We start from the raw sequence: 6,180 nt of genomic DNA, 5'->3' as shown, positions 1-6,180 counted from the left end.
AGGGCCTCCCCAATATTAGGGGGGGGGGGGCAGATTATTACGGCGGTGTATACTCGGCTGTGCCGGACTCTTCTGGACGACGAGGTTATAAAGAAACTCCACCACAAGCATGTGACTGTGTCCCTACAATACAGTGTACGGAACGTGAGGATGAACTACATAGGCCGAGGCCTTGTCAGTCCTCTCCTGTCCTGGTACCAGGACAAGTTCTGCTAATGATCCATTCATGGGCCATCAGAACCGAATGATTTGGGAGCCACAATAGACCACTGGGTAAGGTGGGTGATATGATGGAAACCCCAGGAACGGACATCCTTTAATGAGAGAGATATTGTAGAGTTGGCGTAGAAAAGCCTTTCAGAATCTAGCCCCAGGAGCTTACACTCATTAGTGGAGGGAGACACCATCATTGTGCAGTGCACTCACCTTCATGGGGGAGATGTGGGAGTGGGAGACGTAGCCGTGCACATTCTCGATCTGTGATAGGTTCTTCTCCGACACATGGACCAGTTCTGGAGCCTTCATTGGGTTGGCCAGGTGAGACGGACTGTGTTCCAGAGGAGGGGAGTCATCATCCTGGTACCGGTATTTCTGTAAACACAGAACATCACATGACCAACATTAACCAACCAGAAGGTGACTGGGTGACCAGACTCATAACAGGATGAAGTGCGCCATGTGACATCAATGTGTCTCTATGGCAACCTAATTTCCTCATCAGTCCGCTGCTTATTCCCCCCCCCCGAAGTAATGGCCCCTCATTACATTCATCATTGATGGGGGACTCGGCAGAGGGAGGATCATCTGTGCTCCTCATCGGAGGTGTCCACAGAGCCGCGCTCGCCATGTATGTATGGAAGACTATACATGGTCGTTTGGGTGATACTGCGCATGTGCGTGGCCCTGTCTTCAGCATTAGTGGGAACCATGTGCTAATACGCTGCTCACAGGACACAATTCCCCTAATGGATGGCTCTGTTCTATGGATCATTGCTGAATCTTCCTGTGACTACGCCGGATTGCTGCCTGCCCCGTCCTCTGCCTGTTCTATGGATCATTGCTGAATCTTCCTGTGACTACGCCGGATTGCTGCCTGCCCCGTCCTCTGCCTGTTCTATGGATCATTGCTGAATCTTCCTGTGACTACGCCGGATTGCTGCCTGCCCCGACCTCTGCCTGTTCTATGGATCATTGCTGAATGTTCCTGTGACTACGCCGGATTGCTGCCTGCCCCAACCTCTGCCTGTTCTATGGATCATTGTTGAATGTTCCTGTGACTACGCCGGATTGCTGCCTGCCCCGTCCTCTGCCTGTTCTATGGATCATTGCTGAATGTTCCTGTGACTACGCAGGATTGCTGCCTGCCCTGTCCTCTGCCTGTTCTATGGATCATTGCTGAATGTTCCTGTGACTACGCCGGATTGCTGACTGCCCCGACCTCTGCCTGTTCTATGGATTATTGTTGAATGTTACTGTGACTGCGCTGGATTGCTGCCTGCCCCGACCTCTGCCTGTTCTATGGATTATTGTTGAATGTTACTGTGACTGCGCTGGATTGCTGCCTGCCCCGACCTCTGCCTGTTCTATGGATTATTGTTGAATGTTACTGTGACTGCGCTGGATTGCTGCCTGCCCCGACCTCTGCTTGTCCCTGGATAATTCTTCTGCCTCCTGCTCTTCTACTGTGCTAACCCCGGCCTGCCTGACTTCCTCCTGCACGTTCCTCGCCGACCTTCTGGCTGTATCCTGGCCTAACCCTATCTCACATCACCTCGCTCTCTGTGTCCACCTTCACCTCCAAGCACCCCAGATCCACCTCCAAGCACCCCAGATCCACCTCCGAGCACCCTAGATCCCCCTACACCTGCACACACCCCAGATCCACCTCCGAGCACCCCAGATCCCCCTCCACCTCCGAGCACCCCCGATCCCCCTCCACCTCCGAGCACCCCAGATCCCCCTCCACCTCCGAGCACCCCCGATCCCCCTCCACCTCCGAGCACCCCAGATCCCCCTCCACCTCCGAGCACCCCCGATCCCCCTCCACCTCCGAGCACCCCAGATCCCCCTCCACCTCCGAGCACCCCCGATCCCCCTCCACCTCCGAGCACCCCAGATCCCCCTCCACCTCCGAGCACCCCCGATCCCCCTCCACCTCCGAGCACCCCAGATCCCCCTCCACCTCCGAGCACCCCCGATCCCCCTCCACCTCCGAGCACCCCAGATCCCCCTCCACCTCCGAGCACCCCCGATCCCCCTCCACCTCCGAGCACCCCAGATCCCCCTCCACCTCCGAGCACCCCCGATCCCCCTCCACCTCCGAGCACCCCAGATCCCCCTCCACCTCCGAGCACCCCCGATCCCCCTCCACCTCCGAGCACCCCAGATCCCCCTCCACCTCCGAGCACCCCCGATCCCCCTCCACCTCCGAGCACCCCAGATCCCCCTCCACCTCCGAGCACCCCCGATCCCCCTCCACCTCCGAGCACCCCAGATCCCCCTCCACCTCCGAGCACCCCCGATCCCCCTCCACCTCCGAGCACCCCAGATCCCCCTCCACCTCCGAGCACCCCCGATCCCCCTCCACCTCCGAGCACCCCAGATCCCCCTCCACCTCCGAGCACCCCCGATCCCCCTCCACCTCCGAGCACCCCAGATCCCCCTCCACCTCCGAGCACCCCCGATCCCCCTCCACCTCCGAGCACCCCAGATCCCCCTCCACCTCCGAGCACCCCCGATCCCCCTCCACCTCCGAGCACCCCAGATCCCCCTCCACCTCCGAGCACCCCCGATCCCCCTCCACCTCCGAGCACCCCAGATCCCCCTCCACCTCCGAGCACCCCCGATCCCCCTCCACCTCCGAGCACCCCAGATCCCCCTCCACCTCCGAGCACCCCCGATCCCCCTCCACCTCCGAGCACCCCAGATCCCCCTCCACCTCCGAGCACCCCCGATCCCCCTCCACCTCCGAGCACCCCAGATCCCCCTCCACCTCCGAGCACCCCCGATCCCCCTCCACCTCCGAGCACCCCAGATCCCCCTCCACCTCCGAGCACCCCCGATCCCCCTCCACCTCCGAGCACCCCAGATCCCCCTCCACCTCCGAGCACCCCCGATCCCCCTCCACCTCCGAGCACCCCAGATCCCCCTCCACCTCCGAGCACCCCCGATCCCCCTCCACCTCCGAGCACCCCAGATCCCCCTCCACCTCCGAGCACCCCCGATCCCCCTCCACCTCCGAGCACCCCAGATCCCCCTCCACCTCCGAGCACCCCCGATCCCCCTCCACCTCCGAGCACCCCAGATCCCCCTCCACCTCCGAGCACCCCCGATCCCCCTCCACCTCCGAGCACCCCAGATCCCCCTCCACCTCCGAGCACCCCCGATCCCCCTCCACCTCCGAGCACCCCAGATCCCCCTCCACCTCCGAGCACCCCCGATCCCCCTCCACCTCCGAGCACCCCAGATCCCCCTCCACCTCCGAGCACCCCCGATCCCCCTCCACCTCCGAGCACCCCATATCCACCTCCGAGCACCCTAGATCCCCCTACACCTCCGAGCACCCCAGATTCCCCTCCACCTCCGAGCACCCCAGATTCCCCTCCACCTCCGAGCACCCCAGATTCCCCTCCACCTCCGAGCACCCCAGATTCCCCTCCACCTCCGAGCACCCCAGATTCCCCTCCACCTCCGAGCACCCCAGATTCCCCTCCACCTCCGAGCACCCCAGATTCCCCTCCACCTCCGAGCACCCCAGATTCCCCTCCACCTCCGAGCACCCCAGATTCCCCTCCACCTCCGAGCACCCCAGATTCCCCTCCACCTCCGAGCACCCCAGATTCCCCTCCACCTCCGAGCACCCCAGATTCCCCTCCACCTCCGAGCACCCCAGATTCCCCTCCACCTCCGAGCACCCCAGATTCCCCTCCACCTCCGAGCACCCCAGATTCCCCTCCACCTCCGAGCACCCCAGATTCCCCTCCACCTCCGAGCACCCCAGATTCCCCTCCACCTCCGAGCACCCCAGATTCCCCTCCACCTCCGAGCACCCCAGATTCCCCTCCACCTCCGAGCACCCCAGATTCCCCTCCACCTCCGAGCACCCCAGATTCCCCTCCACCTCCGAGCACCCCAGATTCCCCTCCACCTCCGAGCACCCCAGATTCCCCTCCACCTCCGAGCACCCCAGATTCCCCTCCACCTCCGAGCACCCCAGATTCCCCTCCACCTCCGAGCACCCCAGATTCCCCTCCACCTCCGAGCACCCCAGATTCCCCTCCACCTCCGAGCACCCCAGATTCCCCTCCACCTCCGAGCACCCCAGATTCCCCTCCACCTCCGAGCACCCCAGATTCCCCTCCACCTCCGAGCACCCCAGATTCCCCTCCACCTCCGAGCACCCCAGATTCCCCTCCACCTCCGAGCACCCCAGATTCCCCTCCACCTCCGAGCACCCCAGATTCCCCTCCACCTCCGAGCACCCCAGATTCCCCTCCACCTCCGAGCACCCCAGATTCCCCTCCACCTCCGAGCACCCCAGATTCCCCTCCACCTCCGAGCACCCCAGATTCCCCTCCACCTCCGAGCACCCCAGATTCCCCTCCACCTCCGAGCACCCCAGATTCCCCTCCACCTCCGAGCACCCCAGATTCCCCTCCACCTCCGAGCACCCCAGATTCCCCTCCACCTCCGAGCACCCCAGATTCCCCTCCACCTCCGAGCACCCCAGATTCCCCTCCACCTCCGAGCACCCCAGATTCCCCTCCACCTCCGAGCACCCCAGATTCCCCTCCACCTCCGAGCACCCCAGATTCCCCTCCACCTCCGAGCACCCCAGATTCCCCTCCACCTCCGAGCACCCCAGATTCCCCTCCACCTCCGAGCACCCCAGATTCCCCTCCACCTCCGAGCACCCCAGATTCCCCTCCACCTCCGAGCACCCCAGATTCCCCTCCACCTCCGAGCACCCCAGATTCCCCTCCACCTCCGAGCACCCCAGATTCCCCTCCACCTCCGAGCACCCCAGATTCCCCTCCACCTCCGAGCACCCCAGATTCCCCTCCACCTCCGAGCACCCCAGATTCCCCTCCACCTCCGAGCACCCCAGATTCCCCTCCACCTCCGAGCACCCCAGATTCCCCTCCACCTCCGAGCACCCCAGATTCCCCTCCACCTCCGAGCACCCCAGATTCCCCTCCACCTCCGAGCACCCCAGATTCCCCTCCACCTCCGAGCACCCCAGATTCCCCTCCACCTCCGAGCACCCCAGATTCCCCTCCACCTCCGAGCACCCCAGATTCCCCTCCACCTCCGAGCACCCCAGATTCCCCTCCACCTCCGAGCACCCCAGATTCCCCTCCACCTCCGAGCACCCCAGATTCCCCTCCACCTCCGAGCACCCCAGATTCCCCTCCACCTCCGAGCACCCCAGATTCCCCTCCACCTCCGAGCACCCCAGATTCCCCTCCACCTCCGAGCACCCCAGATTCCCCTCCACCTCCGAGCACCCCAGATTCCCCTCCACCTCCGAGCACCCCAGATTCCCCTCCACCTCCGAGCACCCCAGATTCCCCTCCACCTCCGAGCACCCCAGATTCCCCTCCACCTCCGAGCACCCCAGATTCCCCTCCACCTCCGAGCACCCCAGATTCCCCTCCACCTCCGAGCACCCCAGATTCCCCTCCACCTCCGAGCACCCCAGATTCCCCTCCACCTCCGAGCACCCCAGATTCCCCTCCACCTCCGAGCACCCCAGATTCCCCTCCACCTCCGAGCACCCCAGATCCCCCTCCACGTCCGAGCACCCCAGATCCACCTCCGAGCACCCTAGATCCCCCTACACCTCCGAGCACCCCAGATCCAACTTCACCCCAGAGCACCCCAGATCCACCTCCAAGCACCCCAGATCCACCTCCAAGCACCCCAGAACCACGTCCACCTTCAGTACCGCGGACCACCTGCCCCTCCTCCAAAGACTTCACTCCCTTGGCCTCCAAGACTCAGCTCCTTCCTGTTTCTCCCCCTAATTATCTCAGCACAACTTCAGTGTCACCTCCCCCTCCACCTCTTCACCTCTCTGTCCCCAGGGGCAGTACCCGGACCCCCATACATGTCCCCCAGGGCAGTACCCGGATCCCCATACATGTCCCCCAGGGCAGTACCCGCATCCCTACATGTCCC

This window comes from Nanorana parkeri, unplaced genomic scaffold, assembly GCF_000935625.1.
Source record: "Nanorana parkeri isolate BGI_ZX_2015 unplaced genomic scaffold, ASM93562v1 scaffold4397, whole genome shotgun sequence".
Classification (NCBI taxonomy): domain Eukaryota; kingdom Metazoa; phylum Chordata; class Amphibia; order Anura; family Dicroglossidae; genus Nanorana; species Nanorana parkeri.
Note: the sequence above shows the minus strand (reverse complement) of the source record.